The sequence below is a fragment of the Oncorhynchus keta genome, unplaced genomic scaffold (assembly GCF_023373465.1).
Source record: "Oncorhynchus keta strain PuntledgeMale-10-30-2019 unplaced genomic scaffold, Oket_V2 Un_scaffold_29898_pilon_pilon, whole genome shotgun sequence".
NCBI lineage: Eukaryota > Metazoa > Chordata > Actinopteri > Salmoniformes > Salmonidae > Oncorhynchus > Oncorhynchus keta.
The window spans coordinates 225,853-252,187 of NW_026290909.1; the positions used below are offsets into that span (position 1 = coordinate 225,853).

Sequence of the window (26,335 nt, forward strand, 5' to 3'; positions counted from 1 at the left end):
AAATCTTGGAGGACTGTGGAAGTTAATAAAAGTGCACCCAACAACATTCATCAGGCCCAGAATGTTGGTTCTATACGATATCCTTGGGCCGTCCCTAACCATAACCCTAACCGTTTTAAATTATAACTACAGTCTTGGGACGTCCCAAGGAATCCGTTTAGACATTTAATAATAATGGAGGAGGGTTTTATATATTCGAAATGGCCTCCTATGGCCGCAGGTACCAATCATAATGGGATACGACACAAAGCATGTTGTTAAATGAGTTAGTTGCAAAAGTCTGACCAATAGGAAGCTATATAGAAAAGTATAAAATCATCTTTCATTTGCCAATCTGTAAAAAAAAAACCCTGATGAATTTCCACTGCGCCCAATAGTTGCTGAATTTCCTCTTCGCAGGTGAGGTGAAAATACACAATGTATCTGGAAGAATTTGTTTCGTACTGTCTGGTGCCTCCAAATAAAATGTTCAGGTCTCACAGAAAAATGGAAATGAGTGCCCTATCGAGTATTGCTTCAAATTGAACGGTACACAGTTTTGATGGAAAACTAATCTTTAGAATAATTCCCATAGATTTATAGGATAGTCTCGTTCTAATTATAGCTCATCGGATAGTCTACACATCCTTTCCGCAATATTTGCTTCACCTATAGTGATTCATTTCTGTACTGAGACTGTCCAATGGAAGGGCGGCAGCATAGCGGGGAGGCGAGGTGATTGGAGAATAGGTTCGGGGAGTCAGATAACGTTCACACGACAGACACGCAATGATTCAATGAAAACTACAGACATTTCTAGCTTCGTTTGGTCGAATTCATGTGATATCTGCTGTTACCGCATGACAAATTGGGTGAGTTATATTTCTCTATGTAGCGACGCACCACTGACTAACAACGTAGCTCGTTGGATTTCCAACGTGGATTATGTTTTGTAACGAGCCAGGAGTGAACACCTTTACGGTTTAACTAGGAGCCTGTTTTCTAGTTTCTCGACCTTGTCATTGGATGCTAACTTGATGGTAAGCTAATTTTACCTTTTTGAACCGGGAGTAACACTAGTCTCTGGATGTGGTTTTGTCTGACTAATATATACTGGGCAGTATATCCTGGCTAGTACAGTATATCCTAGTTAGTATATCCTAGTTAGTATATCCTGGCTAGTATATCCTAGTTAGTATATCCTGGCTAGTATAGTATATCCTAGTTAGTACATAGTATATATATAATATATGCCATTTATCCTAGAGTACATAATTTAATAAAATGCGATTTACAGAGTCAAGTGTGCATACATTCTACGTATGGGTGATCCCGGGAGTCGAACCCACTACCCTGGCGTTACAAGCGCCGTGCTCTACCAACTGAGATACAGAAGGACCATCCTGGCAGTATATCCTGGCTAGTACAGTACATCCTAGTTAGTATATCCTAGTTAGTACATCCTAGCAGTATATCCTGGCTAGTATAGTATATCCTAGTATAGTACATCCTAGCAGTATATCCTGGCTAGTATAGTACATCCTAGCAGTATATCCTGGCTAGTATAGTACATCCTAGTAGTATATACTGGCTAGTATAGTACATCCTAGCAGTATATCCTGGCTAGTATAGTACATCCTAGCAGGATATCCTGGCTAGTATAGTATATCCTAGTATAGTACATCCTAGCAGTATATCCTGGCTAGTATAGTACATCCTAGCAGTATATCCTGGCTAGTATAGTACATCCTAGCAGTATATCCTGGCTAGTATAGTACATCCTAGTAGTATATACATCCTAGTACAGTATATCCTAGTATAGTACATCCTAGCAGTATATCCTGGCTAGTATAGTACATCCTAGCAGTATATCCTGGCTAGTATAGTACATCCTAGCAGTATATCCTGGCTAGTATAGTACATCCTAGCAGTATATCCTGGCTAGTATAGTACATCCTAGTATAGTACATCCTAGCAGTATATCCTGGCTAGTATAGTACATCCTAGCAGTATATGTAGTACATCCTAGCAGTATATCCTGGCTAGTATAGTACATCCTAGCAGTATATCCTGGCTAGTATAGTACATCCTAGCAGTATATCCTGGCTAGTATAGTACATCCTAGCAGTATAGTACATCCTAGCAGTATATCCTAGTATAGTACATCCTAGCAGTATATCCTAGTTAGCATTGGCTTGCTACGTTACCCAGCCAGCTACGTGTCAACATTTCGTGACGGTATCCGGGCATGACACCGAACAGATTTGTTCGTTGTGCAAAGCTAGACATTATTATTATTAGCTGCTATATTACACAATTAAAACCACAGAATATGTTGTTGAACCGTGACGTTGTCTGCCTGAGGGCAATAGTGAAACCTATAAAACTTGTAAGTTGGAGCCAAGCTATAGCACCGAAAAAGCAGCACACCCTTTGCTAACATGAATGTTACCTAACGGAGTCGTCGGTGAAATCAGCTGACTGGGTTGAGGTGCGCTGGTTATTTGTCAGCCCTAGTAATGGACTGAAGGAGTCTAACTCCGTAAACCTTAACGTTACATGTCCTGTTTAAAGGTGAATTGGCTCTGGAAGCCAAAACAGCCTAATACTCCCATCTTTAGAAACATAAATCCCTCTAAGGTTACATTCATATCATATAAAAAACATTTAACAAATGCGAAATACACGCTGACTGTTTTAACCAATGATGTTTATAACCCCTGGACTGACGCTTTATTGAAGCCACTACGCAGCCATTTTGGTGGTACTCAATTGTAAAATAAATGATTTTGGAATCTATGGAAATGCATTAATGTCTGCATTAGTTTTTAAACGTTTATTCTATTACAGATACTTTAAAGCATACTTTTAAATTATATTATGTGAGCCAAACATGACAATTAAAAAGAGAAACAAATATACAAATGTTTTTTAAAATTATTTTGCTGGCCCCACTACAACCAAAAAAATACTTAAATACATGTCATTTTGTCCTTGAAACATTTTAATTTCAATACTGTAGAATTCCATTAATTCCTATAGAGAACTGTTCCAACGAGGGAGAGCCAATATGGCTGACCGGTGGCTTCAAAGCCCCTTAAATTCCAATACACAGCTTCGGCAATCCAGGGTGTATATACACCATTGGTTTCAACAGTTGCAGCAGACAGTGTTTTTCAGTGATAACATGTTTGTGGTGTCTGTTTTGTTAACACACCGGTGTTCGGAGACGTAGATAGGTAATTAGCACAGGTAGTCCACGCCGTCTTCTGTCTTTTCTGTAAACAAGCGCTGTAACATGGAAATATGGCCGTTTGGGAGCCCTAATCCTATAAAGGTGAGCATCAATTTTAGATTTTTTTTTATTTCTTCCTGTTCTCGCTGATATGAAAGAAAAGGTATTGTGCTTCCAAAACCTTACCGCAAGCGATGTGTTCATTTAGTTAATTTACTTGATGTAACCTTTATTTAACTAGGCAAGTCGGTTAAGAACAAATTCTTATTTACAATGACGGCCTACACCTGCCAAACCTGGACGACGCTATTTAACTCGTTTTTAAAATGTCAATGTATTGTATAATGTGAATGTTTTGTGCCTTTCGCCTCTATTGCAATAATAATAATAATGACAATAAGGACGTGTAGTTTGGTTTTTATTTATATATATATATATATATATAGTTTATTTATTGCTACACAGAGCTTACTGCGTAAATCCAATCACCTTTTCACAGCACCACTTTTGATTTGAACAAATTCTTCACATACATATTTACTCATTGTAGAAGTGCTCAGAAAGTATATATATTTTTTAAATAAAAAATAAATAAAATCTGAACGCCAAAATATTCAACAGTTATGTGTTCAAAGTTGACCCATTTTGCATACCCTACCATACCATGAGACATCAATGTCTTCAGCACTGGAAAGGGTAAACGGTTGAGGTTCATTTCATTTAAAAGCTTACAAACAGGGTTGTGAAAATAGTTTTATGAATTTCTGAATTTCTTTTTTTTTCAACCTTTTAACAGCGTCCCACCTCGACAACAGCCAGTGAAATTGCAGAGAGCCACATCAAATGACAGAAATACTCATCATCAACATTGATGAACGATACAAGTGTTAAGCATGGAATTATAGATAAACTCCTTAATGCAACCGCTGAGTCAGATTTCAAACATGCTTTATGGCGAAAGCACACTGCGATTATGTTCGGTCAGCTCCAAGCCACAGAAACCCATACAGCCATTTTCCAAACAAGGAGAGGTGTCACCTAAGTCAGAAATAGCATTAAAATGAATCACTTACCTTCATCTGGTGGCACTCCCAGGTCTTCATGTTAGACAACAAATGTTCGTTTTGTTCGATAATGTCCCTCTTTATGACCAAAAACCTCCTTTTTGTTAGCACGTTTTGTACAGTAATCTGAATGCAGATGGCGCGTGCACTAAGTCCAGAGTTTTTTATTTTTAAGTCCAATAAAAGTTAGTAGAAACATACCAAACGATGTTTAAAATGAATCCTCCGGTTGTTTTTGTCATAAATAATCAATAATATTTAAACTGGAAATAGCTTCATCAATAAGGAAAGGAGAAACAAGAAATGTGCGTTCACAATCAGGGTGCTGATGAATGGAGATTTCCACTGGCCACTGATTTAAAGTGCTGTATCTCCCTTATAAAGGCCTGAAACAATGCCTAAAGACTTTTGTTGAGGAAGCCACAGAGATCGTGAACTGGATCCTAAGTCTTTGTATGGTGGATAGGCTTTCAATGGAAAAACAGCCTTTCAAAATAATAGCACTTCCTGGTTGGATTTTCCTCGGGTTTTCGTCTGTCATATCAGTTCTGTTATACTCACAGACATTATTTTAACAGTTTTGGAAACTTTTGTGTTTTCTATCCAAATCTACTATATATATCTATCTTCTGGGCCTGAGTAGCAGGTAGTTTAATTTGGGTATACTTTTCATCCAAAATTCAGATTGCTGACCCCTACACTAGTGAAGTTAACGTCGATCTAAAAACCGGTAAACCCAAGTTTATTATTTTGTATCTTAGACACTAATTTATATCATCTAAGGTTTTTGTGCTGTGCCCGCCATCAGTTGAGTCACAACATGCTCTTGAATACAGGGTGGGTGTCATGTTTTGGTGATAAATGTCATTCCCATTTTAGTACATTTAAATGCTACCACAGAGATGGTTGGAGGTCCACACATCAGGATGTTGACTTGAATGGAAATATGTTTTACATTTTACTGTTAATCTTCCATAGGAAACCTATTTAAAAATGTAAAAAAAAATGTGTGAAGAACATTGTTTGCATCTATGAGCTAGCTAGCTTTTTTTATGACCACTGTAGGTGCGCCAGACCACTTTACCATTTATCATAGCATACGTGTCGATTTAATCGTTGTGACATATGAAATACGAGTGACAGTGTAATCAATGTGGTAAAAAAGAATGACCTTGTTAAATTGTGACGTGCAGTCATATTCAGGTCCTGATTGGTCAACAAGCTTATTTGACACGTTAAATCGTTTTAAATGTTCCTTTTTTGCCACGTGAAGGTCCAAACGGCGTTCCATAGGAAACAAATGAACGAAACGGCACAGCAAGTGAAAGAAATAGGTTTTGATTTAGTTTTTCTGGTAATGGAGACATGCTTAAATGCCAACAAAATAACGTTTTGATCAGTGTGTGTGTGTGTGTGTGTATATAACCTTCATTTAGCTAGTCAAGTCAGTAAAGAACACATTTTTATTCACAATGACTGCCTGGGCGATGCTGGGCCAATTGTGCACCGCCCTATGGGACTCCCAATCACGGCCGGATGTGATACAGCCTGGATTCGAACCAGGGACTGTTAAGCCTCTTGCACTGAGATGCAGTGCCTTAGATTGGTGTGTGTTAACTATTAACTGTGCTAGAATGCTTAAAAGGCCGCTAAAATGTTAAATATCGGTTTTCGGTATCGGGTTTTTGGCAAGGAAAATATTGGATCGTGGTATCGGCCAGAAATGTTATATCGGTGCATCACTTATCTATGACAAGGACATCCCGGCCGGCCAAACCCTCCCCTAACCTGGACGCCGCTGGGCCAATTGAAAGCCGTCTCATGGGTATCACGGCCGGCTGCGAGTCTGTAGTGACACCTTTAGCCCTGCCGCTTAGGATGCCTGAACCGGATTGACTTGACACAACGTGAAAAGCAAGCTGTACAAACTAAACGGAAACGACACAGGACGTTTTACTTTAAAGAGTTTGAGTCCTCCATGAAGCGTTCATCCACTTATACGGGTAAGAGTCTAGCTACATTTAAAGATATTAAACATTTCTAATTTTGTCAGTCATTTTCATTGCAAGTTAAAGCGTAATGTTAGCTGGCAGGCTCGCTAGCTAAGGATACGTGTATGACCAATTTAGAAAAGTGTCTGGTTATGCATAATGTAATAATTATAAAATATTTATACAATATTTTTTTCTGGATGCTTTCTCTTTTCGATATTGCTACTATGAAAATTTGCAAGTAAACATTTCACTGTAACTTTTGCACCTTTTTAAAAATATTTTTGTATTTATTAAGGATCCCTTTTAGCGGTTGCCAAGGCAGCAGCTACTCTTCCTGGTGTCCAAACACATTAAGGCACTTGCATATAAAACAGTACATCATATAACATTATTACACCACTACATATGTATAATACAGTTACTAATACAATGTTAGTGCTTGTGCGTGTAAATGTGTCTACCTTTTTGTGTCTCTTCACAGACACATATGATCTGGTTTTTAAAATGTGATTCTACTGTTGCATCAGTTACCTGATGTGGAATAGAGATCCATGTAGTCATGGCTGCATCAGTTACCTAATGTGGAATAGAGATCCATGTAGTCATGGCTGCATCAGTTACCTAATGTGGAATAGAGTTCCATGTAGTCATGGCTCTATGTAGTACTGTGGAATAGAGTTCCATGTAGTCATGGCTCTATGTAGTACTGTGGAATAGAGATCCATGTAGTCATGGCTCTATAAGTAGTACTGTGGAATAGAGTTCCATGTAGTCATGGCTGCATCAGTTACCTAATGTGGAATAGAGTTCCATGTAGTCATGGCTCTATGTAGTACTGTGGAATAGAGATCCATGTAGTCATGGCTGCATCAGTTACCTAATGTGGAATAGAGTTCCATGTAGTCATGGCTGCATCAGTTACCTGATGTGGAATAGAGTTCCATGTAGTCATGGCTCTATGTATACAGTTCCATGTTATGGCTGCATCAGTTACCTGATGTGGAATAGAGTTCCATGTAGTCATGGCTCTATGTAGTACTGTGGAATAGAGTTCCATGTAGTCATGGCTGCATCAGTTACCTGATGTGGAATAGAGTTCCATGTAGTCATGGCTGCATCAGTTACCTGATGTGGAATAGAGTTCCATGTAGTCATGGCTGCATCAGTTACCTGATGTGGAATAGAGTTCCATGTAGTCATGGCTGCATCAGTTACCTGATGTGGAATAGAGTTCCATGTAGTCATGGCTGCATCAGTTACCTGATGTGGAATAGAGTTCCATGTAGTCATGGCTGCATCAGTTACCTGATGTGGAATAGAGTTCCATGTAGTCATGGCTCTATGTAGTACTGTGGAATAGAGTTCCATGTAGTCATGGCTGCATCAGTTACCTGATGTGGAATAGAGTTCCATGTAGTCATGGCTGCATCAGTTACCTGATGTGGAATAGAGTTCCATGTAGTCATGGCTGCATCAGTTACCTGATGTGGAATAGAGTTCCATGTAGTCATGGCTGCATCAGTTACCTGATGTGGAATAGAGTTCCATGTAGTCATGGCTGCATCAGTTACCTGATGTGGAATAGAGTTCCATGTAGTCATGGCTGCATCAGTTACCTAATGTGGAATAGAGTTCCATGTAGTCATGGCTGCATCAGTTACCTAATGTGGAATAGAGATCCATGTAGTCATGGCTGCATCAGTTACCTAATGTGGAATAGAGATCCATGTAGTCATGGCTGCATCATTTACCTAATGTGGAATAGAGTTCCATGTAGTCATGGCTGCATCAGTTACCTAATGTGGAATAGAGTTCCATGTAGTCATGGCTGCATCAGTTACCTAATGTGGAATAGAGATCCATGTAGTCATGGCTGCATCAGTTACCTAATGTGGAATAGAGATCCATGTAGTCATGGCTGCATCAGTTATGAGATCCATGTAGTCATGGCTGCATCAGTTACCTAATGTGGAATAGAGTTCCATGTAGTCATGGCTCTATGTAGTACTGTGGAATAGAGTTCCATGTAGTCATGGCTCTATGTAGTACTGTGGAATAGAGATCCATGTAGTCATGGCTCTATGTAGTACTGTGGAATAGAGTTCCATGTAGTCATGGCTGCATCAGTTACCTAATGTGGAATAGAGATCCATGTAGTCATGGCTGCATCAGTTACCTAATGTGGAATAGAGTTCCATGTAGTCATGGCTGCATCAGTTACCTAATGTGGAATAGAGATCCATGTAGTCATGGCTGCATCAGTTACCTAATGTGGAATAGAGTTCCATGTAGTCATGGCTGCATCAGTTACCTAATGTGGAATAGAGATCCATGTAGTCATGGCTGCATCAGTTACCTAATGTGGAATAGAGATCCATGTAGTCATGGCTGCATCAGTTACCTAATGTGGAATAGAGTTCCATGTAGTCATGGCTGCATCAGTTACCTAATGTGGAATAGAGATCCATGTAGTCATGGCTGCATCAGTTACCTAATGTGGAATAGCATCAGTTCCATGTAGTCATGGCTGCATCAGTTACCTAATGTGGAATAGAATAGAGTTCCATGAATAGTCATGTAGTCTGCATCAGTTACCTAATGTGGAATAGAGTTCCATGTAGTCATGGCTGCATCAGTTCTAATGTGGAATAGTTCCATGTAGTCATGGCTGCATCAGTTACCTAATGTGGAATAGAGTTCCATGTAGTCATGGCTGCATCAGTTACCTAATGTGGAATAGAGTTCCATGTAGTCATGGCTCTATGTAGTACTGTGGAATAGAGTTCCATGTAGTCATGGGCATCAGTTCTAGAGTTCCATGTAGTACTGTGGAATAGAGTTCCATGTAGTCATGGTAGTCATAGAGTTCCTCTCATGGCTCTATGTAGTACTGTGGAATAGAGATCCATGTAGTTCTCTATGTAGTACTGTGGAATAGAGTTCCATGTAGTCATGGCTCTATGTAGTACTGTGGAATAGAGTTCCATGTAGTCATGGCTCTATGTAGTACTGTGGAATAGAGTTCCATGTAGTCATGGCTCTATGTAGTACTGTGGAATAGAGTTCCATGTAGTCATGGCTCTATGTAGTACTGTGGAATAGAGTTCCATGTAGTCATGGCTCTATGTAGTACTGTGGAATAGAGTTCCATGTAGTCATGGCTCTACGTAGTACTGTGGAATAGAGTTCCATGTAGTCATGGCTCTACCTAGTACCATGTAGTCATGGCTCTATGTAGTACTGTGGAATAGAGATCCATGTAGTCATGGCTCTATGTAGTACTGTGGAATAGAGATCCATGTAGTCATGGCTCTACGTAGTACTGTGGAATAGAGATCCATGTAGTCATGGCTCTATGTAGTACTGTGGAATAGAGTTCCATGTAGTCATGGCTCTATGTAGTACTGTGGAATAGAGTTCCATGTAGTCATGGCTCTATGTAGTACTGTGGAATAGAGATCCATGTAGTCATGGCTCTACGTAGTACTGTGGAATAGAGATCCATGTAGTCATGGCTCTACGTAGTACTGTGGAATAGAGTTCCATGTAGTCATGGCTCTATGTAGTACTGTGGAATAGAGATCCATGTAGTCATGGCTCTATGTAGTACTGTGGAATAGAGTTCCATGTAGTCATGGCTCTATGTAGTACTGTGCACCTCCCTAGTCTGTTCTGGACTTGGGGATTGTGAAGAGACCTCTAGTAGCATGTCTTGTGGGGTATGCATGGTTGTCTGAGCTGTGTGCTATTAGTTTAAACAGACAGCTCGGTGCATTCAGCATGTCAACTTCTTACAAAAACAAGTAGTGTTGCCGTTGATCTACCGTTTTGAGCCATGAGAGATTAACATTGCATATAATTGTTAGCTACCCGTTTACTTTTAAGGGCCAGCCGTGCTGCCCTGTTCTGAGCCAATTGTAATTTTCCTGTGCCTCTTTGTGGCACCTGACCACACAACTAAATAGTAGTCCAGGTGCGACGAAACTAGGGCCTGTAGGACCTGCCTTGTTGATAGTGTTGTTAAGAAGGCAGAGCAGCGCTTTATTATAGACAGACTTCTCCCCATCCTAGCTACTGTTGTATCAATGTTTTGACCATGACAGTTTACATTCCAGGGTTACTCCAAACAGTTTAGTCACCTCAACTTGCTCAATTTCCACATTACTCATTACAAGATTTAGTTGAGGTTTAGTGAATGATTTGTCCCAAGACCAACTTATTCCTTCATTCTGAAACTAACTGCAACTGTTTTAAGTGTTGCATTTATTTCAGTCAATGTAGTAGCTGACGTGTACAGTGTTGCGTCATCTGCATACAAAGACATTCTTTACTCAAAGCCAGTGGCGTGTCATTAGTAAAGATTGAAAAAAAGCTAGGGGCCTAGACAGCTGCCCTGGGGAATTCCTGATTCTTCCTGGATTATGTTGGCTAGGCTTCCATTAAATAACAGGTTTTGTGTTCTGTTAGACAGGTAACTCTTTATCCACAATATAGCAGGGGGTGTAAAGCCATAACGCAAGTTTTTCCAGCAGCAGACTGATCAATAATGTCAAAAGCCGCATGGAAATCTAACACAACAGCCCCCACTATATTTTTATCATACATTTCTCTCAGCCAATCATCAGTCATGTGTGTCAGAGCTGTGCTTGTTGAATGTCTTTCCCTATCAGCATGCTGAAAGTCTTGTCAATTTGTTTACTGTGAAATAGCATTGTATCTGGTCAAATACCATTTTTTTCTCAAAGTTTAAGGTTTGGGAACTGTCTGACTGGTTGGCTATTTGAGCCAGTAAAGGGGGCTTTACTATTCTTAGGTAGTGGAATGACTTGCTTCCCTCTGGGTCTGAGGGGCACACACTTTCTAGTAGGCTTAAATTGAAGATGTGGCAATATAGTCTGCTATTATCCTCAATAATGTTCCATGTTGTCAGACCCCAGTGACTTGCTGTTGATTGACAAATCATTTTTCACCTTCACACTCACTTTAAGAAACTAAAAATTACAATCATTAAAGTAGTTGGCAATATCAGTCGGTTTTGTGACGAATTTGTCCTCTGATTGAATGAATGATGGCGCTGAGTTTGCCCTTTTCCCAAAAATGTTTGAGTTACTCCATTATTTGTCATTTATCTTTGTTTCCATGGTGTGGATTCTTATTTTTATTCAGTTTAGTCACATGATTTCTCAATTTGCAGTACTTTTGCCAGTCGGTTGTGCAGCCAGACCTATTCGCCATTCCTTTTGCCTCATCCCTCTCAATCCACCATTTTTAAATTCCTCATCAATCCATGGGGATGTAACTTCGTTGTAATTTTCTATATTTTTAAAACCTTTTTCTCCCCAATGTTGTGGTATCCCATCGCTGCAACTCCCGTATGGACTCGGGAGAGGCGAAGGTCGAGAGCCGCGTGTCCTCAAACACAACCCGTCCAAGCAGCACTGCTTCTTGAGGCCTGCTTAACGCGGAAGCCAGCCGCACCAATGTCGGAGGAAACACTACAGCTGGTGACCGTGTCAGCATGCTTTGTGCCCGGCCGGCCACAGAAGTTGCAAGAGCGCAATGGGACAAGGACATCCCTGCCGGCCAAACCCTCTCCTAACCTGTTCGACGCTGGGCCAATTAAAGAGCTGCCCAATGGGTCTCCCGGTCGCGGCCGGCTGCGACAGGGCCCCGACAAAAAAACAGGATCTCAAGTGGCACAGCTAGCGCTGCAATGCAGTGCCTTAGACCACTGTGCCACTCGGAAGGCAGTCATTTTCTTAATGGGTGCATGCTTATTAGCGACTGGGATAAGCAAATTCACAAATGTGTCAAGTGCAGCGTGCGTCTGTTTTCCTCTTATTACACATCACGGATCAACAAACATATGAATCACTACAAAACTTCTTCTATGACCTCTTATACACTTTAGGCCCAGCCTTTGGAACTCTGGTTTTCCTAGATATTGCTACTATATTGTGATCACTACAACCTATGCATCTGGATACTGCTTTAGATCAGATTTATGCAGCATTAGTAAAGGTGTGATCAATGAATGTTGATGATTTCATTCCTGTGCTGTTTGTAACTACCCTGGTAGGTTAACTGATATCCTTAACCAGGTTGCAGGCACTGGTTACAGTTAGAAGCTTTTTCCTGAGTGGACAGATGATTACCAGTCAATATTTAAATCACCCAGAAAATATACCTCTGTTGATATCACATATATTATCAAGCATTTCACACATGTCATCCAGATTAGAGGTCGACCGATTAATCGGAATGGACGATTAATTAGGGCCGATTTAAAGTTTTCATAACAATCGGAAATCTGTATTTTTGGGCGCCTATTATTTTTTAATTAAAAAAAATATATATATATTTTTTTACACCTTTCATTTAATCTGTATTTAACTAGGCAAGTCAGTTAAGAACACTCTTATTTTCAATGACGGCCTAGGAACGGTGGGTTAACTGCCTCGTTCAGGGGCAGAAAGACAATTTTCACCTTGTCAGCTCGGGGGATCCAATCATGCAACCTTACAGTTAACTCGTCCAACCTCTCTCTCGTTGCACTCCACAAGGAGACTGCCTGTTAAGCAAATGCAGTAAGGTAAGTTGCTAGCTAGCATTAAACTTATCTTATAAATAACAATCATAATCATTAGTTAACTACACATGGTTGATGATATTACTAGATATTATCTAGCATGTCCTGTGTTGCATATAATCTGACTGCGCATACAAGTATCTGACTGAGCGGTGGTAGGCAGAAGCAGGCGTGTAAACATTAATTCAAACAGCAGTTTCGTGCGTTTTGCCAGCAGCTCTTCGTTGTGCGTCAAGCATTGCGCTGTTTATGACTTCAAACCTATCAACTCCCGAGATGAGGCTGGTGTGACCGAAGTGAAATGGCTGGCTAGTTAGCGTGCGCTACTAGTGTTTCAAACTTCACTCGCTCTGAGCCTTGGGGTGGTTGTTTCCCTTGCTCTGCATGGGTAACGCTGCTTCGATGTGGTGGCTATTGTCGTTGTGTTGCTGGTTCGAGCCCAGGGAGGAGCGAGGAGAGGGACGGAAGCTATACTGTTACACTGGCAATACTAAAGTGCCTATAAGAACATCCAATAGTCAAAGGTTAATGAAATACAAATGGTATAGAGGGAAATAGTCTTATAATAACTACAACCTAAAACGTCTTACCTGGGAATATTGATGTTCATGTTAAAAGGAATCACCAGCTTTCATATGTTCTGAGCAAGGAACTGAAATGTTAGCTTTCTTACATGGCACATATTGCACTTTTACTTCTCCAACACTTTGTTTTTGCATTATTTAAACCAAATTGAACATGTTTCATTATTTACTTGAGGCTAAATTGATTTTATTGATGTATTATATGAAGTTAAAATAAGTGTTAATTCAGTATTGTTGTAATTGTCATTATTACAATTGTTTTAATTTTTTATATTTTTTAAATCAGCCGATTTTTGAATCGGTATCGGCTTTCTTGGTCCGCCAATAATCTGTATCGGTATCGGCGTTGAAAAATCATAATCGGCCGACCTCAAATCCAGATACTGACTGTTAGTATTTGCTGGTCTAGAGCAGCTTCCCACCAGAATGGGCTTTAGGTGAGGCAGATGAACCTGTAGCCATATTATTTCAACAGTATTTAACATGAGGTCATCTCTAAGCTTTACAGGAATGTGGTTCTGAATATAAACAGCAACCCCTCCACCTTTGGTAGATGTTATAACGTTGTATTGCTACCACTGTATTATCTAAGTGAGTTTCAGGGATAGTCAGAATATGAATGCCTTCTGTTACAATCAAGTTATTGACTTCATGGAGCTTGTTTCTTAGGCTGCATATGTTAATATGGGCTATTTTTAGCACTTTATTGGGTTGCTTGATTGTTTTGAATGCTTTACTGGGAAGCTTATCAAAGGTAGACTTACTCATGTTATTTACATTGGGGCTGATAGTGCAGGGTGAGCTGCATAAAGTGGTCTTCCTACTAAGGCACACGCCTCAGTGCGAACAGTATAACTCTGGTTCATAGGCACATGATTTCTGCATACAACAGCTGTAGGACAAACAGAGGTATTCATAGGGCAGTTAAGAATGAAGACTTCTACAGTAGATGTACCCAAACATTCAAGGGCCATTTTCTCAAAAGTTACAAGTTTATCAACTTTCAAATCAGAATTACTTTCCCATTGTTCCTCATCTTTGGAGTATGATATACCAGTTTTTATTTTTTATTTTTATAGATCTGAGTCGCTACTTTTATCCAGTGTAAAAAGCACCATTTAATGTTGCTACATAAGACCTAAAAGAGGTGGCGGGTGACATGAACTCAGTAAAATTGTAGAAATTGTTGCATTATTTTTGTTCACTTGACTTCTTTTCCACTAGATAACACAACCACACAGTCAACCTTGATATCCACTAGATAACACAACCACACAGTCAAAACCTTGATATCCACTAGATAACACAACCACACAGTCAAAACCTTGATATCCACTAGATAACACAACCACACAGTCAAAACCTTGATATCCACTAGATAACACAACCACACAGTCAAAACCTTGATATCCACTAGATAACACAACCACACAGTCAAAACCTTGATATCCACTAGATAACAGTCAAAACCACACAGTCAAAACCTTGATATCCACTAGATAACACAACCACACAGTCAAAACCTTGATATCCACTAGATAACACAACCACACAGTCAAAACCTTGATATCCACTAGATAACACAACCACACAGTCAAAACCTTGATATCCACTAGATAACACAACCACACAGTCAAAACCTTGATATCCACTAGATAACACAACCACACAGTCAAAACCTTGATATCCACTAGATAACACAACCACACAGTCAAAACCTTGATATCCACTAGATAACACAACCACACAGTCAAAACCTTGATATCCACTAGATAACACAACCACACAGTCAAAACCTTGATATCCACTAGATAACACAACCACACAGTCAAAACCTTGATATCCACTAGATAACACAACCACACAGTCAAAACCTTGATATCCACTAGATAACACAACCACACAGTCAAAACCTTGATATCCACTAGATAACACAACCACACAGTCAAAACCTTGATATCCACTAGATAACACAACCACACAGTCAAAACCTTGATATCCACTAGATAACACAACCACACAGTCAAAACCTTGATATCCACTAGATAACACAACCACACAGTCAAAACCTTGATATCCACTAGATAACACAACCACACAGTCAAAACCTTGATATCCACTAGATAACACAACCACACAGTCAAAACCTTGATATCCACTAGATAACACAACCACACAGTCAAAACCGATTTCCCATTTTGACCACAGTTGCCACTCCGGTGGGAGAAATTAATAGGTGAAGATCACAGCCAATGCTATCATTACACTATTACTGCAGATATATTATGGACATTTTTGTGAAATTACAATTTAAAAAAAATCCTGTGTGTAGTACCTTTTTTAACATTTTAAGTAAATTTGTAGTGGTCTACCAGCTAAATTGCAGTCGTCTGAAGGGAAAGGTCCAGTCTATGATTTCTATAGTTGAAATGACATCCACCCTGTATTCAAGAGCATGTTATGTCAACTGATGAAACTGCAATATCTTTTTCAATAAATAATCTAGTTGGACAGCACTGTTTGTGCGTTTAAAAAAAAATGATTCAAACCTCAACCAGTTATATTTTCCAGTGAAGAAGGGTATTCAAAATGGGTCTACTCAGAGCACCTTTTTATCTCTAATATGTTGGCATTCAAGTAAAAAAAAAAAAAGGTCCCTTTCTGACCACTTCTTCCATCGGCCACCATGTATGGTTGGGGTTATGGGTTAGGGTTAGGGTTGGGGTTAGGGGTTAGGTTAGGGGTTAGGGGGGTTAGGGGTTAGGTTAGGGGTTAGGGTTGGGGTTAGGGTTGGGGTTAGGGTTGGGGTTAGGGGTTAGGGTTAGGGTTGGGGTTAGGGTTAGGGTTGGGGTTAGGGGTTGGGGTTAGGGGTTAGGTTAGGGGTTAGGGGGTTAGGGTTAGGGTTGGGGGGGTTAGGGGTTGGGGTTGGGGTTAGGGTTGGGGTTAGGGTTAGGGTTGGGGTTAGGGGTTAGGGTTAGGGTTGGGGTTGGGGTTAGGGTTAGGGTTGGGGTTGGGGTTAGGGGTTAGGGTTAGTGTTAGGGGTTAGGGGGGTTAGGGGTTAGGGGTTAGGTTAGGGGTTAGGGTTTCTTCAGCCACCATGTATGGGAAGGGTTAGTGTTTAGGGTTGGGGTTAGGGGTTGGGGTTAGGGGTTAGTGTTAGGGGTTAGGGTTAGGGGTTGGGGTTAGGGGTTAGTGTTAGGGGTTAGGGTTAGGGGTTAGGGGTTAGGGGTTAGTGTTAGGGGTTAGGGTTAGGGGTTAGTGTTAGGGGTTAGGGTTGGGGTTGGGGTTAGGGGTTAGTGTTAGGGGTTAGTGTTAGGGGTTAGGGGTTAGTGTTAGGGGTTAGGGGTTAGTGTTAGGGGTTAGGGTTAGGGGTTAGGGGTTAGTGTTAGGGGTTAGGGTTAGGGGTTAGTGTTAGGGGTTAGGGTTTCTTCAGCCACCATGTATGGGAAGGGTTAGTGTTTAGGGTTGGGGTTAGGGTTAGTGTTAGGGGTTAGGGTTAGGGGTTAGGGTTAGGGGTTAGGGGTTAGGGGTTAGTGTTAGGGGTTAGGGTTAGGGGTTAGTGTTAGGGGTTAGGGTTTCTTCAGCCACCATGTATGGGAAGGGTTAGTGTTGGGGTTAGGGGTTAGGGTTAGGGGTTAGGGGTTAGGGTTGGGGTTGGGGTTAGGGGTTAGGGGTTAGGGTTAGGGGTTGGGGTTAGGGTTAGGGGTTGGGGTTAGGGTTGGCATTAGGGTTAGTGTTTGGGGTTGGGGTTTGGGGTTAGGGTTGGGGGGGTTGGGGTTGGGGTTAGGGGTTGGGGTTAGGGGGTTAGGGTTGGCGTTAGGGTTAGGGGTTAGGGTTGGGGTTTCTTCAGCCACCATGTATGGGTTAGGGTGAGGGGTTGGCGTTAGGGTGAGGGGTTGGGGTTGGTTTCTTCAGCCACCATGTATGGGTTAGGGTGAGGGGTTGGCGTTAGGGTGAGGGGTTGGGGTTGGGGTTTCTTCAGCCACCATGTATGGGTTAGGTTTAGGGGTTGGGGTTGGGGTTTCTTCAGCCACCATGTATGGGTTAGGGTGAGGGGTTGGGGTTTCTTCAGCCACCATGTATGGGTTAGGGGTTAGGTTTAGGGGTTGGGGTTGGGGTTTCTTCAGCCACCATGTATGGGTTAGGGTTAGGGGTTGGGGGTTGGGGTTGGGGTTAGGGGTTAGGGGTTAGGGTTGGCGTTAGGGTGAGGGGTTGGGGTTGGGGTTTCTTCAGCCACCATGTATGGGAAGTTGTTTAGGTTTAAATCTAAAGTGATGCTGTCAAAAAGGGATTGAATTTAAATGGATTTACCTTACTGAAGTTATATCCCCCAGAGCTATGCAGAGTCCCAACAATACATCATGCCCTCCTCCACCACCCGAGGGATACCTGATCAGGTTAACAGGTCCTCCTCTTCTAGGCCTAGATTGTATCTAAGGCTATTGTGTCATTTAGGATTTAAACTGCAGAAATGGGAGATTCCAAACTGACTGAATCCGTAAGAGGAAGCACTGAACAGGTTAATCACACAAGTCATGTGAAGGCTACTGAATGGACAGGACCAGCTGATCATGTGTGTAGCATGCAGACAGAGGGAGCCTTGCTGAGTCCCACTGAGAGACGGGCAGGAGGCCTGGCTGTCAGCTTTGTCACATCTGTGTGTTATAATCTACCTCCTATGGTGAGGATTGTACCCCTATTGAGATGCACTAGGGTTCTCTCTGGATTACACTGTCAAAGCAGCACTGAGGAAGAGCAACATGTCTCCTGATTTATTCTGTTGCATCAATGTTTTCAGAAGCGTATTACTCGCCTGGTCTTTCTGGATTCATGTGACGCAGTTTGGGACTAGTAGCTAGACAGACAGGCAGCCAGACAGACAGGCAGGCAGCCAGACAGACAGGCAGCCAGCCAGCCAGCCAGCCTTCTAAGGCTGTTTCCCAAATGACACCCTATTCCTTACATAGTGCACTAATTTTGACCAGGGTCCATAGGGAATAGAGTGCCATTTGGGAAGTTGCTTATTGGCAGTCCTCCATAGGAATGAGTAGAATTTAAAGTATTTGATTTCCATGTAGTTTTGTCCTTAACATGAATTGAAGTCTTTTACGTTTTAGTTCACCTATAATGTAAAATCATTAGGTGTCTGTAATGGAATGAACCTGGCAAAAACCAATGTCAACAATAAATTAGGGATGCACGATATATTGGTAAGCATATCGGAATCGGCTGATATTAGCTAAAAATGCCAACAAAGGCATCGGCCTGATGTGTAGTTTAACACAGATGTGCTTAACCAATGTTAAAGCTGACGTGCATACCTGTATAACGTAGGTAGATGAGGCAATGTCAAAGCTGATGTGCATACCTACCTGTATAACGTAGGTAGATGAGGTAATGTCAAAGCTGATGTGCATACCTACCTGTATAACGTAGGTAGATGAGGTAATGTCAAAGCTGATGTGCATACCTACCTGTATAACGTAGGTAGATGAGGCAATGTCAGAGCTGATGTGCATACCTACCTGTATAACGTAGGTAGATGAGGCAATGTCAAAGCTGATGTGCATACCTACCTGTATAACGTAGGTAGATGAGGCAATGTCAGAGCTGATGTGCATACCTACCTGTATAACGTAGGTAGATGAGGTAATGTCAAAGCTGATGTGCATACCTACCTGTATAACGTAGGTAGATGAGGCAATGTCAGAGCTGATGTGCATACCTACCTGTATAACGTAGGTAGATGAGGCAATGTCAGAGCTGATGTGCATACCTACCTGTATAACGTAGGTAGATGAGGCAATGTCAGAGCTGATGTGCATACCTACCTGTATAACGTAGGTAGATGAGGCAATGTCAAAGCTGACGTGCATACCTACCTGTATAACGTAGGTAGATGAGGCAATGTCAGAGCTGATGTGCATACCTACCTGTATAATGTGCCTCATCTACCTAATGTCAAAGCTGACGTGCATACCTACCTGTATAGCGTAGGTAGATGAGGTAATGTCAGAGCTGACGTGCATACCTACCTGTATAGCGTAGGTAGATGAGGTAATGTCAGAGCTGACGTGCATACCTACCTGTATAGCGTAGGTAGATGAGGTAATGTCAGAGCTGACGTGCATACCTACCTGTATAGCGTAGGTAGATGAGGTAATGTCAGAGCTGACGTGCATACCTACCTGTATAGCGTAGGTAGATGAGGTAATGTCAGAGCTGACGTGCATACCTACCTGTATAACGTAGGTAGATGAGGTAATGTCAGAGCTGACGTGCATACCTACCTGTATAGCGTAGGTAGATGAGGTAATGTCAGAGCTGACGTGCATACCTACCTGTATAGCGTAGGTAGATGAGGTAATGTCAGAGCTGACGTGCATACCTACCTGTATAACGTAGGTAGATGAGGTAATGACGCCACAAACTATAGCGCTACACGTGCAACACAGCGTTCCTAGCCCACAATGTTTGCTCTGGACTGAGCAGTCATTTGAAAGAGAATTTCAGCGAGACAAGTCAAAATCAATTAACGCCAAGATAATGGAATTCATTGCCTTTGACAATCATCCGTTCTCTGTCGTGGATGATGTTGGCTTTCACCGACTGGTCGAGCACCTCGAGCCCCGGTACACACTACCAAGTAGGCGCTATTTTTCAGATGTGCCCTACCGGAGTTACACAGTATTGTTGAAACGCACATCCACAAGCTACTTGTTATGGGTGTCACTGCTATTAGCTTCACGACTGACATTTGGACCAGCGACGTCAGCCCCATGAGCATGCTGAGTCTGACAGCACAGTGGGTCGACAAGGATTTCGTACTGAGGAAAGCCTTATCGCATGAATTTCAATGGCATTTGAGAAACATGTTTGAAACTTGAAAACTTGAACACACTCCTAGTGCCATTCGAACAACTGACTGGAGAAATAAGCTCATCACCTGTGTCTGCAGCAGACGTGATACCCTCTGTCATGGCATTGAAACGCCTGCTCAACAAAACTGCCGACACAGACCGTGGGGTTAACTTGCAAAAGTACTCTACAAGAGGCTGTGAAAAAGAGATTTGGTGGCATTCTCTCTGAGCCTCTTTGCTGTGTCTCCACCTTGCTCGATGCTATGTACAAGGACCGGTACTTCGATGCAGACATACAGGGTTTATGTGCAATGTTAGACACATCTGGACAAGATGGAAACAGACACAGTGACAGTGCTCGCCGAGGAAGAGGCTACGGAGCTGAAACTTTTCTGGTTGATAAAGAAACGACTGAACAAATTAACAACGATTCAGCAAGAAAGTGAAAGAAACAGGTTTTGATTTTGTTTGACTAGTAATGGGGACAGCTTCTTGGTGTGTGTGTTGCACTGGAAGGCTTAAAAGGCTGCAATTTTTATTAGTTTTTTTTGGCAAGGAAAATATCGGGCTTGGCCAAAGATGTCATTGGTGCATCCCTATAATACCATTTCTATATCTCTCACACAGTGCATTGAGAAGGTATTCAGACCCCTTGTTACATTACAGCCTTATTCATTATCTATACACTGTACCCCATAATGACAAAGCAAAAACAGGTTGTTAGAAATCGTGGCAAATTTTATAGAAAAAAAATATCAAACAGAAACCCAAGAACATCCATCAACCTGTTTGGGCTGTGTCATGGGGTATTGTGTCATCGATTGTTGAGGGGATTTACTTGTTAATTTTTTAATCCATTTTAGAAAAAGGCTATAACATAACACATTGTGGAAAAAGTCTATGGGAATCAATCATTTCCGAATGCACTGTATATTCACTGTGACACACAGACCTGTCATGGTGGCTGTGCAGCAAGGTACATCACAGTGCAATAACAGTAGGTACTTGAGCGCTCCATGTCTGTGTTTTATATGTCTAAACTGAGGCATGTCCTGTTTACTGTACCAGTCACGACTCAGAGCCCAGAGTTGAACTGCTGCCAATTAGGATATGATTCCAGGGGAGTGCTGGATTTGAGGCTTTGGCTGACTGGGGCAAGGCAGTTATGAATCTATTTTATTGTTATAAAATTGTATAACAGTGTGCCCTCAGGCCCCTACTCCACCACTACCACATTTTTACAGTACAAAATCCATGTGTACGTGTGTGTCTATAGTGCGTATATTATTGTGTGTGTATACATGTGTATGTGTTGCTTCAGTCCCTGCTGTTCCACAAGGTATATTCTTATCTGTTTTTTAAATCTGATTTCTACTGCTTGCATCAGTTACCTGATGTGGAACTGTGGAATAGAGTTCCATGTAGTCATGTCTCTATGTAGTACTGTGGAATAGAGTTCCATGTAGTCATGGCTCTATGTAGTACTGTGCGCCTCCCATATTCTGTTCTGGACTTGGGGACTGTGAAGAGACCTCTGGTGGCATGTCTTGTGGGGTATGCATGGGTGTCTGAGCATACCCCACAGCTCGGTGCTTTCAACATGTCAATACCTCTCATAAATACAAGTAGTGATGAAGTCTATCTCTCCTCCACATTGAGCCAGGATAGATTAACATGCATATTATTGTTAGCTCTGTTTCATTCATTTCAGAGCAGTAATCATTCCAGAGTTGCTGTTATCATTTCTCTGTAGTCTTAAAGGGTCAGCCTGACTCACTGCCGTGATGGACGAAGCCAAAAATATTTTCCAGTCGGTCTGCGTTAATTAATATCCATTTGTTTTATTAGATTGCTGCAACTCAGTCTCAGGGGTGTAACTGGACTCTGTAGTTTGTACCACAGGCAGGTGAGCTGGCACGGTTTCCCTAGTGATCAGCACATTCTTTTGGTCCTTGTTTGCATCCAGTTGGGGCTGCAAAGTAACAAGGCCTCCTTCCCTTTCACTCTCCCCCCTCTTTCTAACCCTTCCCATAATCCTGCCCAATGTCCCTGTTTTCTTCCTACCCTCACTCCCCATTGTTATTTTTTATTTTATTTTTATTTTATTTTTATTTTACCTTTATTTTACTAGGCAAGTCAGTTAAGAACATATTCTTATTTTCAATGACGGCCTGGGAACAGTGGGTTAACTGCCTGTTCAGGGGCAGAAGGACAGATTTGTACCTTGTCAGCTCGGGGGTTTGAACTTGCAACCTACCGGTTGCTAGTCCAACGCTCTAGCCACTAGGCTACGCCCCAGGGGCGGCAGTAATGGCACGCCGGCCCGTTGTTTATAGCAGTGCTGAGGGGTTTGTTATGGAGCCCGGCCCGTTGTTATAGCAGTGCTGAGGGGTTTGTTATGGAGCCCGTTGTTATAGCAGTGCTGAGGGGTTTGTTATGGAGCCCGTTGTTATAGCAGTGCTGAGGGGTTTGTTATGGAGCCCTGCCCGTTGTTATAGCAGTGCTGAGGGGTTTGTTATGGAGCCCGGCCCGTTGTTATAGCAGTGCTGAGGGGGTTGTTATAGAGCCCGTTGTTATAGCAGTGCTGAGGGGTTTGTTATGGAGCCCGGCCCGTTGTTATAGCAGTGCTGAGGGGTTTGTTATGGAGCCCGGCCCGTTGTTATAGCAGTGCTGAGGGGTTTGTTATAGAGCCCGGCCCGTTGTTATAGCAGTGCTGAGGGGTTTGTTATGGAGCCCGGCCCGTTGTTATAGCAGTGCTGAAGGGTTTGTTATGGAGCCCGGCCCGTTGTTATAGCAGTGCTGAGGGGTTTGTTATGGAGCCCGTTGTTATAGCAGTGCTGAGGGGTTTGTTATAGAGCCCGGCCCGTTGTTATAGCAGTGCTGAGGGGTTTGTTATAGAGCCCGTTGTTATAGCAGTGCTGAGGGGTTTGTTATGGAGCCCGGCCCGTTGTTATAGCAGTGCTGAGGGGTTTGTTATAGAGCCCGGCCCGTTGTTATAGCAGTGCTGAGGGGTTTGTAATGGAGCCCGGCCCGTTGTTATAGCAGTGCTGAGGGGTTTGTTATAGAGCCCGTTGTTATAGCAGTGCTGAGGGGTTTGTTATAGAGCCCGGCCCGTTGTTATAGCAGTGCTGAGGGGTTTGTTATGGAGCCCGGCCCGTTGTTATAGCAGTGCTGAGGGGTTTGTTATGGAGCCCGTTGTTATAGCAGTGCTGAGGGGTTTGTTATGGAGCCCGGCCCGTTGTTATAGCAGTGCTGAGGGGTTTGTTATAGAGCCCGGCCCGTTGTTATAGCAGTGCTGAGGGGTTTGTTATGGAGCCCGTTGTTATAGCAGTGCTGAGGGGTTTGTTATGGAGCCCGTTGTTATAGCAGTGCTGAGGGGTTTGTTATGGAGCCCGGCCCGTTGTTATAGCAGTGCTGAGGGGTTTGTTATGGAGCCCGGCCCGTTGTTATAGCAGTGCTGAGGGGTTTGTTATAGAGCCCGTTGTTATAGCAGTGCTGAGGGGTTTGTTATAGAGCCCGTTGTTATAGCAGTGCTGAGGGGTTTGTTATGGAGCCCTGCCCGTTGTTATAGCAGTGCTGAGGGGTTTGTTATGGAGCCCGTTGTTATAGCAGTGCTGAGGGGTTTGTTATGGAGCCCGTTGTTATAGCAGTGCTGAGGGGTTTGTTATGGAGCCCGTTGTTATAGCAGTGCTGAGGGGTTTGTTATGGAGCCCGGCCCGTTGTTATAGCAGTGCTGAGGGGTTTGTTATAGAGCCCGGCCCGTTGTTATAGCAGTGCTGAGGGGTTTGTTATAGAGCCCGGCCCGTTGTTATAGCAGTGCTGAGGGGTTTGTTATGGAGCCCGGCCCGTTGTTATAGCAGTGCTGAGGGGTTTGTTATGGAGCCCGTTGTTATAGCAGTGCTGAGGGGTTTGTTATGGAGCCCTGCCCGTTGTTATAGCAGTGCTGAGGGGTTTGTTATAGAGCCCGTTGTTATAGCAGTGCTGAGGGGTTTGTTATAGAGCCCTGCCCGTTGTTATAGCAGTGCTGAGGGGTTTGTTATAGAGCCCTGCCCGTTGTTATAGCAGTGCTGAGGGGTTTGTTATAGAGCCCGGCCCGTTGTTATAGCAGTGCTGAGGGGTTTGTTATGGAGCCCGTTGTTATAGCAGTGCTGAGGGGTTTGTAATGGAGCCCGGCCCGTTGTTATAGCAGTGCTGAGGGGTTTGTTATAGAGCCCGTTGTTAAAGCAGTGCTGAGGGGTTTGTTATGAAGCCCGGCCCGTTGTTATAGCAGTGCTGAGGGGTTTGTTATGGAGCCCGGCCCGTTGTTATAGCAGTGCTGAGGGGTTTGTTATGGAGCCCGGCCCGTTGTTTATAGCAGTGCTGAGGGTTTGTTATGGAGCCCGGCCCGTTGTTATAGCAGTGCTGAGGGGTTTGTTATGGAGCCCGGCCCGTTGTTATAGCAGTGCTGAGGGGTTTGTTATGGAGCCCGTTGTTATAGCAGTGCTGAGGGGTTTGTTATGGAGCCCGTTGTTATAGCAGTGCTGAGGGGTTTGTTATGGAGCCCGGCCCGTTGTTATAGCAGTGCTGAGGGGTTTGTTATAGAGCCCGTTGTTATAGCAGTGCTGAGGGGTTTGTTATAGAGCCCGGCCCGTTGTTATAGCAGTGCCGAGGGGTTTGTTATGGAGCCCGTTGTTATAGCAGTGCTGAGGGGTTTGTTATAGAGCCCGTTGTTATAGCAGTGCTGAGGGGTTTGTTATGGAGCCCTGCCCGTTGTTATAGCAGTGCTGAGGGGTTTGTTATGGAGCCCGTTGTTATAGCAGTGCTGAGGGGTTTGTTATAGAGCCCGTTGTTATAGCAGTGCTGAGGGGTTTGTTATGGAGCCCAGTGCTGAGGGGCCCGTTGTTATAGCAGTGCTGAGGGGTTTGTTATGGAGCCCGGCCCGTTGTTATAGCAGTGCTGAGGGGTTTGTTATGGATCCCGGCCCGTTGTTATAGCAGTGCTGAGGGGTTTGTTATGGAGCCCGTTGTTATAGCAGTGCTGAGGGGTTTGTTATGGAGCCCGTTGTTATAGCAGTGCTGAGGGGTTTGTTATGGAGCCCGTTGTTATAGCAGTGCTGAGGGGTTTGTTATGGAGCCCGTTGTTATAGCAGTGCTGAGGGGTTTGTTATGGAGCCCGTTGTTATAGCAGTGCTGAGGGGTTTGTTATAGAGCCCGTTGTTATAGCAGTGCTGAGGGGTTTGTTATGGAGCCCGGCCCGTTGTTATAGCAGTGCTGAGGGGTTTGTTATGGAGCCCGGCCCGTTGTTATAGCAGTGCTGAGGGGTTTGTTATAGAGCCCGGCCCGTTGTTATAGCAGTGCTGAGGGGTTTGTTATGGAGCCCGTTGTTATAGCAGTGCTGAGGGGTTTGTTATGGAGCCCGTTGTTATAGCAGTGCTGAGGGGTTTGTTATGGAGCCCGTTGTTATAGCAGTGCTGAGGGGTTTGTTATGGAGCCCGGCCCGTTGTTATAGCAGTGCTGAGGGGTTTGTTATGGATCCCGGCCCGTTGTTATAGCAGTGCTGAGGGGTTTGTTATGGAGCCCGGCCCGTTGTTATAGCAGTGCTGAGGGGTTTGTTATGGATCCCGGCCCGTTGTTATAGCAGTGCTGAGGGGTTTGTTATAGAGCCCGGCCCGTTGTTATAGCAGTGCTGAGGGGTTTGTTATGGAGCCCGTTGTTATAGCAGTGCTGAGGGGTTTGTTTAGGAGCCCGTTGTTAGTGCTGAGCCCGTTGTTATAGCAGTGCTGAGGGGTTTGTTATGGAGCCCTGGAGCCCGTTGTTATAGCAGTGCTGAGGGGTTTGTTATAGAGCCCGGCCCGTTGTTATAGCAGTGCTGAGGGGTTTGTTATGGAGCCCGTTGTTATAGCAGTGCTGAGGGGTTTGTTATGGAGCCCGGCCCGTTGTTATAGCAGTGCTGAGGGGTTTGTTATGGAGCCCGGCCCGTTGTTATAGCAGTGCTGAGGGGTTTGTTATGGAGCCCGGCCCGTTGTTATAGCAGTGCTGAGGGGTTTGTTAT

At 43.1% G+C, this 26,335-nt stretch overlaps 1 protein-coding gene across 3 annotated transcripts in view; it reads left to right on the forward strand.

The window, feature by feature from the left end:
* The first annotated feature begins 729 nt into the window (after positions 1-729).
* The window catches only part of LOC127928564 (protein FAM126B-like), a 152,079-nt gene continuing 126,473 nt past the window's right edge, over positions 730-26,335 (forward strand). For 2 of the 3 annotated variants that reach the window (XM_052515723.1, XM_052515725.1), the window contains exon 1: positions 730-851. The gene's annotated coding sequence lies outside the window, so the exon portion shown is untranslated. The other variant, XM_052515724.1, reaches the window with a different exon arrangement.